The sequence below is a fragment of the Papio anubis genome, chromosome 16 (assembly GCF_008728515.1).
Source record: "Papio anubis isolate 15944 chromosome 16, Panubis1.0, whole genome shotgun sequence".
In the NCBI taxonomy this organism is placed as follows: Eukaryota; Metazoa; Chordata; class Mammalia; order Primates; family Cercopithecidae; genus Papio; species Papio anubis.
Window position 1 is genome coordinate 68,874,680 of NC_044991.1, and position 11,824 is coordinate 68,886,503.

At 43.7% G+C, this 11,824-nt stretch overlaps 1 long non-coding RNA gene across 1 annotated transcript; it reads right to left on the reverse strand.

Annotated features, from left to right (window-relative positions):
- Positions 1 to 392: 392 nt before the first annotated feature.
- LOC108580608 lies at positions 393 to 4,899 on the reverse strand. The gene is made up of 5 exons (XR_001891856.3): positions 4,828 to 4,899; positions 3,969 to 4,102; positions 2,398 to 2,478; positions 1,989 to 2,303; positions 393 to 525 (listed from the first exon to the last, which is right to left on the reverse strand). It is a non-coding gene; the product is annotated as an uncharacterized LOC108580608 (long non-coding RNA).
- Between the last annotated feature and the right edge of the window lie 6,925 nt (positions 4,900 to 11,824).

Here is an 11,824-nt window from a genome sequence, read left to right on the forward strand (position 1 = left end):
AGACAACCTAAACACTTAAACCTAAGGCTAACCCAAACATCGAATTATCCAAACAACTATTAGAGAGCAAAAGGAGCTTTCTGCCTGATGCATTAGAAGCCATTACTAAGACACCAGGCTTCTGAGAAAAGAAAAGATTTTTATTGTAAGTTGACTAACAAGGAGACAGGAGTCTAGTTCAAACCTGTCTCTCTGTGCCAGCTTTCAGGCAGTCATTTTATTAGAAAAGGTTTAGGGAATGAGTTTTGAGATTAGCAGGTGATTGGTGGAAGAAAAGGGGAGGTCTGGACAGTCCTTGGGCACGTGCAGTTATCTTTCTATGCTACCTCATGGAGCACGTGTGCAAACTTGGAGGGAGTTAGCATGAAACATGTGGCGGAAATTCAAGCTGCGATTCAGCAAGCTGGTTCCGCGCAGACTCTAGTTGGCCGTACTGGTTCCATTTGATTCCAGCCGGTTTTGTTATCTCATAAGCAGAGGAATGTTCAGCATTTCAGCAAGTTGTTTCTTTTCTTATCTGTTGTTCTGCAAACTCAAGAATTTCTGTTAGTCATTGAACAGAGAGAGCCAATGGAAGGAAATTATCAAAGAAATAACTGAAATCTATTAAAAATAGTTGAAGTATTCCAGAAAAGAAAGGCATGAGTTTCTAGATTTAAAGATTCCAAAGAGTAGCCTACATAAATTCTGGAGATATTTCCATCTCAAGTCACATCTTTCTTTTTTTTTTTTAGACGGAGTTTCACTCTCGTTGCCCAGGCTGGAGTTCAATGGCATGGTCTTGGCTCACTGTAACCTCTGCCTCCCAGGTTCAAGCATTTCTCCTGCCTCAGCCTCCTGAGTAGCTGGGATTACAGGTACTTGCCACCACACCTGGCTAATTTTTGTATTTTTAGTAGAGACAGGGTTTCACCGTGTTGGCAAGGCTGGTCTCGAACTCCTGACCTCAGGTGATCCACTTGCCTCGGCCTCCCAAAGTGCTGGGATTACATGCGTGAGCCACTGTACCCGACCCAAGTCACATCTTTCAGAAGTATCCGATCACTGGTGACAAAGAGAACATCCCCAAGTATTTGAAGAAAGGCTCCAATGTGAAAGATAAAGACCACACTACTACATACAATTTTGAGGAATTTGGGATGATGTAGGGAGAAGATGGTATTAGACACTGCACTCATGAAAAAAAAGGACAGGATGTTATGAAAGGGGGATTGATTGTTTAAAAAAATAGGCTGTCGGAATGAAAACAGTTGTAATAGAACAGATAAAACTATTTTCCTTGGATATTTAGTGGATCTTGCCCCATGGTGTTGGATCTGCCACTTGAGTAGTCTGATGCCATTATGGTTTTTGACATTTTCTATGAAAGTTGCTTTTACTCTCTGGAAGCATCTTTTCTTTGTCACCAGTGATCTGATACTTCTGAAAGATGTGACTTGACATGGAAATATTTCTAGAGTTTATGTTGGCCACTCTTTGGAATCTTTGAATCTGGAAACAACTCATGCCTTTCTTTTCTGGAATATTTCAACTATTTTCAATAGATTTCAATTATTTCTTTGATAATTTCCTTCCATTGGCTCTCTCTGTTCTTTATTTTTGGAATTCCAATTATTCACTTGTTGTGCCTTCCTCATTGGTGCTCAATTTCTCTTATATTTAGGCCAGGCGTGGTGGCTCATGCCTGTAATCCCAGCACTTTGGGAGGTTGAAGCGGGTGGATCACCTGAGGTCAGGAGTTCGAGACCAGCCTGGCCAACATGATAAAACCCCCGTCTCTGCTAAAAATACAAAAATTAGCCAGGTGTGGTAGCAGGCGCCTGTAGTCCCAGCTACTCGGGAGGCTGAGGCACAAGAATCACTTGAACCCAGGAGGCAGAGGTTGCAGTAAGCCGAGATCACCCCACAGCACCCCAGCCTGGGCAATAGAGAGAGACTTTGTTTCAAAAAAAAAAAAAAAATCTTATATTTCCTCTGCTATTGTTTACCTCTTTAGTTGTTTGTCCTTCATAGAGATTTCCTTATTTCTAGGCCAATCCTGGAGAAGAAGCTGCAGGAAGTATGGGCTGGAAGACTGGGGAGGCAGGCCCTCCAAGGAGACAGTAGCATCCCCTGATGTGTCATCCACTTTCCTCTAGTGTTTGAGATGCAGGTGTGGCAAGGTGGCATTGTAGGGAACTCCCTGTCTGGCTCTTGTGCTGCTGTAGACCTGGGACCCTGGAACAATGCTCTTGTCTTCAGCCTCTCTTCAGCTTTTCCATTGTCCAATCCAAGCCTTTTCCATTTCGCCTCTACAATGGAATCTAAGGATAGAGAATGGGGTAATTGGGGATATGTGATTGTCTCTTGAATCCGAGCCTATTAATATATCCTTCTAAAGGCATTGTTCCTACTGACCATCCCAAAGAACTGGATTCCATGAGTGCGCAGCAAGTGACTAAGATTCCAATTTAGGCCTTCTCTTCTAAGAGTCAGTACCTGGATGAAAGACAAAATTCAACCTGATAGTCTCCTATAGCAGTTTAGGGAACCACAACTTGTCAGGAACACAGGACAGCAGGATTTTTGTTAGGCCTCAGGTAACACACTGCTGCCTAGGCCTTGCTGCGTCCTGGGATGCCAGAGGACTTGTTTCCTTAGCTACAATAATCATGTGACAGGAACACACAGAGATTCGGAGATGTTGCTTAGCAACTATGCTGCACCTGCTGGGGCTCTGGGCCAGCAGCTTGGGCCAGGGAGCCTGACTTTGAACTTGGCAACTCCCATAAGGGCTGTCAAAAGGAGGAAGACCTAATTTGGGGAGACTGCTTTGGCCCTGGGCTTTTGCAGAGATGGTAAAGGTACATATGGAGAACTGAGGCAGAGGGAACTGGCTTTCCCATAGTAATGGGGAAGGGTGGTGGGCGTGGGAAGAGCAGGACTAGTGGGCAGCGACAGACTGTTGGGCTGATGCGGGTAGCAGTTCCCTGCCTGACCTACCCTGGAGAAAATCCTTTTGTCTCAAAGGATGGGTGTTCAGAACCCTAAGGAGGGATATACTTGGCTCAAGAACCAGTTCCATAGGGCTTCTTAGGGACCTGAATCAAGCCAGAGGGTCTGTTCCCTAAGAGTCAGTCCAAGGAGAATTCCCTTCTGGAAGGCAGCAGAGTGCTTCACAATGGGTGACATTGGTGGTGGTCAGGGAGGGCATTGAAGTAGTTTCAGAAACTGGGCTGTTCAACCACAGGGCCACCTGGGAGCTGTCCATGGTTTGGGGTAGGCTTCTCACCAGCTCTGGCTATCTCTCTGACCCTCTGCCAGGGCCCAGTTGACATGATAGGCTGTGGAGTCAAATTGCCTAGATTTGAATTCAACTTCCTTTCCCAAGAGCAAGGGACTAAATTTTTTGTTTCAGTTTATCTGTCTGTACAATGGGGATGGGGATCTCCAGTACTGTTGTAAGGATGAAATGAGTTAATCACACTTCTTGGCATATACTAAATGCCTAGTAAAACTATCATCACCCTCATTCCCACCCCTGTCCTCACCCCCAGCAACTGGCCCAGGGGACAAAGTCTATGGCCAGGTATTCTCTAACCTTTCTTGATACCCCTGGAGCACATGGGAATGAATAATAGTGAGAATCTATACCCTCTGCATTGGCAGATGGGAGGAACATTCCCCTCCCCGCCGAGGAGCTTGTTGAGGATTTGAATATCCTTAACCAATAGACTTTGTTTTAGTGAACCAAGTACTCCTCCAACCCTTGATGCCCCAAATACCCTAATGTCTTCACTTCGGTGCTGCTCATATTAAAATTGTACATATAGCTTGGCGCTTTAGGAGGCAGTGAGATCATGGGTTCAGGAGTTGAGCTCAAATCCCAGCTTCTGCTGTATCCTAACCACGAAATCTTGAACAAGTTTTATCTCCTCTCTGAGCCTCAGTTTTCTCATCTCTAATACCAGAAAGTGATAGAACCTTACCTTCTTAGTATGAGATATGCCCAGCTCTTGATAAATGTTAGCAATGTTACCAGATTTCTCTCTTTGTGGCTTTATGAACTGGCTCCAAGTGAGAATGTGAGGACCAAGGGGGCTAATAGATTCCAACTGGTCCCCTAAGGGTAGAAAGGGAGGAGTTAAAGAATCTGATGGTTGAATTGCCCCCCCTCCCTTAATTCTCCAACATGGGACTGGCAGCTGCAATAGCATCTTTGTCCTCCTGTGTTTGGACACTGACTATTCTGCTGTCTGGTGCTGAGGGAATCCCAGCCAGCCTGCCTTAAGCATTCTCGCTACCCTCCACTCCAGCCAGCCCAAGGTCCCTCAACACCCCGCCTCTCTCTAAGCCATGACAAACGCTGGCGCCTGCTCTTCCTCCTTTCTCAACTGAGCTTGTTCCCCAGATGACCCTACAGCTGCATGGTTCTAAAATTAGCTGGATCCTGCATTTGACTCTGATAATTAATTACCCAAATGGAGAAAATTGAATAGTTAACTGGTTCACAGGAAGATAATTAGCTTTTCTGAGCCCCTGTTACAGGAAAATAAAGAGGAGGATTGTTTCTCAATTGCCTTCATTAAAGGGAGTCCCTCTCACCCAGGAGCCCTGACCCGGAGGCCCTTGGGGACCCTGAAGGGTTCTGTAGCGCTCCTGGTGCTTTATCTCAAAATAGAGAGGCAGCTGGTACAGTGTAGCCAGCACAGACTTCGGACTCCAAGCAAGCTTGAGCTCAAGCTCCGCCTCTCCCATGTATTACCTATGAGACCTTGGTATTGCAGCACAACCTCTCTGAGCCTCCCTTTCCTTATCTGAATATGGGAATAATGCTGTGTAACTCACAGTGGTGTTATAAGCATTGAACTACATAATGTCAGTAACATGCTGTGTTCTGCACTCATTGATAGATTTTTCATTGATGAAGTTCTTCATAAAGTTTATTGTTCATTGAAGTGTTCATTGATTGGGAACCATTTTACCGTATCATGATTGTAGCTCTCATCACAGCATATGCTCCCCTGTCATGGAAACAAGAGAAACACATATGGAAGCCAGGGGAACAGCAAATCAAGATTAAATCAAGCATCCTATGCTGACTGGTGCAGAGTCTACACACAGCATGGGGAAGATTCATGAAGGTCTTCTTCAGCCTGTTCAACTTGTCTTTGTACTGATATTGGCTCTGCCCTTTGGCCCTAGGCTTTCTGGGTCACCATGTGGCCACTCTTCTGTCAGCAGCAATCTCTCACCAACCCTCTCTCAAGCACAGAGACTCATCCCCACCTACTTGACTGCAGTCCTCCTAAAATTTTATTTACTCTGCCCAAGCCCAGCTCCCTGGAGTGTTTATCACTCTCTGACACTTTCAGTACATATAGATACGTATGTAGAGGTCAAGAGCATGGCCCCTGAGCCAGACTGCCTGAGTTCAAATTCAGCTTAGGTACCGACTCTGTTAATTACTTTGTGCCTCAGTTTTCTCATTATAAAATGAAGTTGATAACAATGGTACCTATGCCATAGAATTATTGTGATTAAATAAATGTGAAGTGTTTGGAGTAGTGCCTTGTAAGTGCTAACACATGTTATTGATTATTATTATTCAGTTCTGAAGCTGGATTAGGACAAGGAGAGGTCTACAGATTGAGGAAAAAAGGCAGGGCTGGAGGCCTTCACCTGGCTAGTACAGGGAAGTGATAGTACTAACCTTCTAAGTATGATATATGCCCAGCTGTTAATATATTTCAGCAATGTTACCAAATTTCTCTCTTTGTGGCCTTGTGAACTTTATGAACTGGCTCCAAGTGAGAATATGAGGGCCAAGGGGCCAATAGATTCCAACTGGTCCTCTGAGGGGAGAAAGGGGGGAGTTAAAGCTGATGGTTGAAGTGCCCCGCCTGAGTGGACTCAGAGACAACTGGACCCTCTCCAGAGGGACGATTAACTGCTGGGTAGCAACCTCACATTCTCTTAGGTAACTATGTCATACTTCCTTATTTCTGCTTAAACCCCCAACAATTCTTCCCCTAGTTTCACTCTCAGCTAATAACTTTGCATCTTGTTTCACTGAGAAAATACAGGTCATTAGAAAAGAGCTTCAACAACCTCCCCCACCACATTTACTTCCTGCCAGGGTTCTGTCCATATATTCGGTTTTCCTTGTTAACTACCTGTGTTCTTTTCCAAGGCCAACTTTTTACTTATTGCTAGATCCCATCCTTTCTTGCTTACTCAAGGAAATTGCTCCAGCAATTTTCCCTCTCTTTCCTGAATCATCAGTTTTTTTTCTCTCTACTGGAACATTCTCATCAGCATAAAAACATGCTGCTATTTCTTTATTGTGGAAAAAAAAAGTAAAACTCTTTATCTCACAATGATTCCAGCTACTACCTTATTGCTTTGCTTCCTTTTGTAGCAAAACCTATTGAAAGGAGTTGTTGTTGCTGTTTTTAACAATTGCTGCCTCAAATTCTTCCCCTCCCATTCTTTCTTCTGTTCTTTCTTTCTTTTTTTCTTTCTTTCTTTCTTTTTTTTTTTTTGAGACGGAGTCTTGCTCTGTGCCCCAGGCTGGAGTGCAGTGGCGCGATCTCGGCTCACTGCAAGCTCCAACCCCCCGGGTTCACGCCATTATCCTGCCTCAGCCTCCCGAGTAGCTGGGACTACAGGCGCCCGCTACCTCGCCCGGCTAATTTTCTTGTATTTTTAGTAGAGACGGGGTTTCACCGTGTTAGCCAGGATGGTCTTGATCTCCTGGCCTCGTGATCCGCCCGCCTCGGCCTCCCAAAGTGCTGGGATTACAGGCTTGAGCCACCGCACCCGGCCTCTTTTTTTTTTTTTTTTAGACAGTGTCTCACTCTGTTGCCCAGGCTGAAGAAGACCTTCTTCCCCACCCTGTGTGTGGGAAATGCAGTGGCATGATCATGGCTCACTCGCTCACTGTAGCCTCAACCTCCCAGGCTCATGTGATCCTCTCATCTCAGCCCCTCGAGTAGCTGGGACTACAAGCACCCACCACCATGCCTGGCTAATTTATTTTATTGTGTTTTATTTTATTTTATTTTATTTTTATTTTATTTTATTTTTGTAGAGAGAAGGTCTCACTATGTTGCCCAGGCTCTTCTCGAACTCTTGAGCTCAAGTGATCCTCCCACCTCGACCTGTTAAAGAACTAGGATTACAGGCATGAGCCACCATACCTGGTCCTCCCATCCTTTCTTGATCCCACTCCAATCAGTCTTTCACATTTACCACTCTAGCAAGACTGAATTATCAGGATTACCAATTGTCTCCATATTGTTAAATCCAATGGTCAATTCTCAGTTCACATCTTTCTTGACCATGTGGTAGAGGTTAACTCTTTACCAAGTCTCTCTCTTCTTTCTCCTGGGCACCAGCTGGATCACATTTTCTGGACTTATTTGTAGCTAGGTGTGGCCATATTGCTGGGTTCTGACCAATGGAATGTAGGTGGAAGGGATTTATGCAACTTTCAAGCCTGACCCACAAAACCTTTCTGTGCTGGAGGTCTGCCTCCTCTATTCACCTTTTTCCACTCTGCTCCTGCCTTAGGAGCCTAATCACTAGACACTTTATCAATGAGCCTTCTGGTTTCTGATTGGGTCAAGTCAATCAGAGGTATCTGTAGGAGACTGGGAGGAAAAAGGAGAATGAGGTCAGGATACTTATTCCCTTGGCTTCCTCTCTGTAGGGTTGCTTTGAATTGGCTGTTTCCTTTACTGAAGCTTTGGTTAGGCATCTCACTCCACATAGCTCTTCCTCTCTCCCAATTCCACTAACCATTACTTTCTCTTGTCTCTTCAGACTCAGGGGTGGTAACAGCTCCTACTGTCAACCATCTCTGGATTATAGCAACATCCTTTGATAGCTTTCCTGCCCCTGCTCACACCTTTATAAGTCGTCTGTTTATTAAATCTTTCCTAAATTTGAGTGTGTCCTCTATTTCTTGCCAGACTCTAACCAATGCACTATCCTCATCTCTCACCTTCATTTACTGGCTGGATAGAGTGACCTTGGAAGCCAAAAATTGAAGATAAGGATCAACATAAGACCCTGACTGCTGTCATGGAGCAGAGAGCTGCTGTTTCCCTCCTTTCATTCCCCACTCTGCTGCTGAATATACTTCACATGAATGAGAAACAAAGTTAGGTTGCTGATACCGCTAAGATATGGGGTTGTCTCAATTTCAGCATCTGGTTTGACTTGACTATTATAACCTCTCTGCAGCATTTTGTGCAGTTGATGATTCTTTGCTCCTGGAAACACTTTCTGTGCTTAGCCTCCATGACATTGCATTCTCCTGGTTTTCTTTTCACTCCAACAACACACTTTCTTGGTCTTATTTGTTGGTTATTCCTTATATCCTCATCTAAATGTTGAATTTCCCCAGGCTCGGTCCTTGGTACTCTTGTCCATGTCCAGTTACCTCCTGGTGACTTCATCCAATCCTCATGGCTTTAAACACTCCCCAGTTTAGATCTCTAACCCAGGCTTCTCCCAAGAACTTATGGCTCGTACATCTAACTGCCTGCTTGACATCCTCTTTTAGGTGTCTAGTAGCATCTCAAAAAGAACACATTGAATTCCAGACTTCTTTAAAACTTGCTCATTCTATATCTTCCCGCATGTCAGCAAATAGCCACTCCATACTTCCAGCTGCTCAGGCCAAAATCTTTGGAGTCATCCATGACCAATCTTTTGGTTTCTAATCCTACGTTGAATTTATAAGCAAATTCCATCAGCTTTAGCTTCTAAATATATTTAGAAACTGACAAGTGTCACCACCTCTACCATTGGTGAGACAAGAAGTAAAAGATAAAATGCTGTAATGGCCAATAGGACTCTACATGATCTGATTCCATTACTTATCTGACCTCACCCCCTGCTACCCTTCCTCTCACTCCACTCCAGCCGCATGGACCTCCTTGAGTTTCGTGAAGATACCAGCATGCTCCAGCCCCAGGGTCTTTGCACTTGTTTTTCTCTTACCCTGGAATACTCTGATCCCAGATAGCCATGTGGCTCATTCCTTTGACTCCTTTAGGTCTTTGCTGAAATGTCAACTTGTCAGGGAGGACTTTTCTGACCATTCTACGGCAAACTCCTTTCCCTTATAAGACTGTCTACCCCTATCTTCCTTTATTTATTTATTTATTTATTTTTACCTGTCTGATGTGCTGTACATTTTACCTATTGTCTGTCCCTTCTTGCCATGAGAATGTAAGTGCCTTAATTGTAAGGATTTCTGATTGTCATGCTCACAGCAGTATCTCCGGCACCCAGAACAATGTCTTGCACATACAAGTATTTGCTAAATAAATGGATTTTTTTCTCTTGAAATGTTAAAAGGGTGTTGACTGGGTGCGGTGGCTCATGCCTGTAATCCCAGCACTTTGGGAGGCCAAGGTGGGTGGATCACCTGAGGTCAGGAGTTCGAGACCAGCCTGGCCAACATGGCAAAACCCCATCTCTACTAAAAGTATAACAATTAACCAGGCATGGTGGCAGGCACCTGTAATCCCAGCTGAGGCAGGAGAATCGCTTGAACCCGGGAGGTGGAGGTTGCAGTAAGCCAAGATCACTCCACTGCACTCTAGCCTGGGCTACAAGAATGAGACTCTGTCTCAGGAAAAAAAAAAAAAAAAAAAAAAAGGAAAGAAAGAAAAAGTGTCATCTGCTTCCCAACCTTGACTTACATGATTTCAGAGCTCATTCCAATATCACAGCCTCATGAGGCACCAGGCTTCGAGGAAAAGGGAGAAAATATATGGAAGCAAAACCATCCTACCACATCATAGTCACCATTATTATTACTGAATCTCAGCCTTGAACTCATTTGAATGTGAAGTCTTCCAAGAAGAAATCTCTTCCCCAAGCCCTATCCAAATCTGCCTGGTTCCTCTCTCAGACACAGATCTACAGACCAGAACTTTCAGAGAACTTATCCTCTTATCTTAGCAGATGTAAGACTGTCAGGGTCTTCTGTAGGGAACATACAGCAGAGGAATGGGACAAGCACAGTTACTTTTATGACCATTTGAACTGGCTTTAGAGTGGAGTTGAAAAACAGTTTTGAGGAAGAAATCTGTACCCCTAAGCCTCAAAGGATGGTCACTGGATTCTCATTTAGCTTTGTTTCACTAGAGCAGAAACTAAGTTTCCCCCTAGGAGCCCAAAGAACATATTACTCCTCAGGTAGAGATTCTGCCAATCAAAGGGTGGAAGCAGATGTCCCTGGGAACTCACCTGGGAAGCCTGCATCGTATAGAAGGCAGGGTAGTTCTTCACTGACTCCTAATAACATGTTTTTTTTTTTTTTTTGAGACGGAGTCTCGCTCTGTCGCCCAGGCTGGAGTGCAGTGGCGGGATCTCAGCTCACTGCAAGCTCCGCCTCCCAGGTTTACGCCATTCTCCTGCCTCAGCCTCCTGAGTAGCTAGGACTTCAGGCGCCCGCCACCTCGCCCGGCTAGTTTTTTGTATTTTTAGTAGAGATGGGGTTTCACCGTGTTAGCCAGGAAGGTCTCGATCTCCTAACGTCGTGATCTGCCCGTCTCAGCCTCCCAAAGTGCGGGATTACAGGCTTGAGCCACCGCGCCCGGCCTAATAACATGTTTTAAGCAGAAAAATGGTATTATTAGATTTGAAATCTAGAAAATATTACTTTGAAACACAAAAGGAAAGAAAATCAAAACAAAGGAGAGGTGACTGTGGAAGCTGGTGTGAAGAATGGATTGAAGCGAGATAAGAACAAATAGAAGGAGACCAGGAAGTTGTTTGCAGCAATTCATGTGTGTGGAGAGGGTGGACGGGGTGATCCAAGGAAAGGCAATGCAAGTAAGAATGGAGAGAAATGGGTGAGTGGATTCAAGAAATGGTACTTTATTTTCTTTCTAAAAAGTGACCCTAATGCTATAACTCTTTAGTTTACAGGTCTTTCATAGCTGTCTATGTCTTCCAGGGTAAAGCACAGTGCTTAATATGACTCTTGCTCATTGCCATGTGTACCATAAGCTCCAGCCTTGCTGAAAGGTTTTTCAGTATCCCTTAAGCACTAGGGGAGCTCAGGCCCTCAAATATTTGCACAAAAATTCCCCTTGGGCCTGGTTGACCTTATTCCCCAGTGTTTGTTCTGTGGCTTCTGCCCCTATCATTAAAATACTATCACTAAGTTTGTCAACGACCTATCTGTTGCTAAATCAAAAACACAGAAACGTGTTTTTGTAGACTTTATTCTTGCCCTTCAGTAAGATGTGATGAGGTCCAATCAAGGATAGAAGTGTAGGAGCACCAGCAATTGAAGGAGAGAAATAAGAAATAAGAACATGGGCTGTTAGTACTTATCATGGTCTTGGAGGTTCTAGAAAATTCCAAAAATAAATGAAATGGCTAACATAAATACTGGAAATAAAGACCTAAACCTACTCTTTTTTTTCTGATGTTATTAACAAGAAAACGCAAGAGGTTTCAGTAAAAAAAAAAAAAAAAAAAAAAAAAAAAAGAGTATATGAATAAGATAATTCGATAAGGCAGCTTGTTAGAAAGTAAATACACAAAAAAGATCCATATATTTTCTTTATTTTGTCAATAAATACCTAGAAATGGTACGGGAAAATGTTTATAATAGCCTCAAAAACTACAGAATAGTTAAGAATATATTTAATGGGAAAGGCATAGGAAAAACTATATAAAAACTCTAAAGTTTATTGAAAGACATAAAAGAACCAAATAAAAAGTTTACCATGTTCTTGGATGGAAAGGCATAACACAAAAATTTTATATATCAATTTATTACAATTCCATTTAGAATCTCATAGGTTTTTGT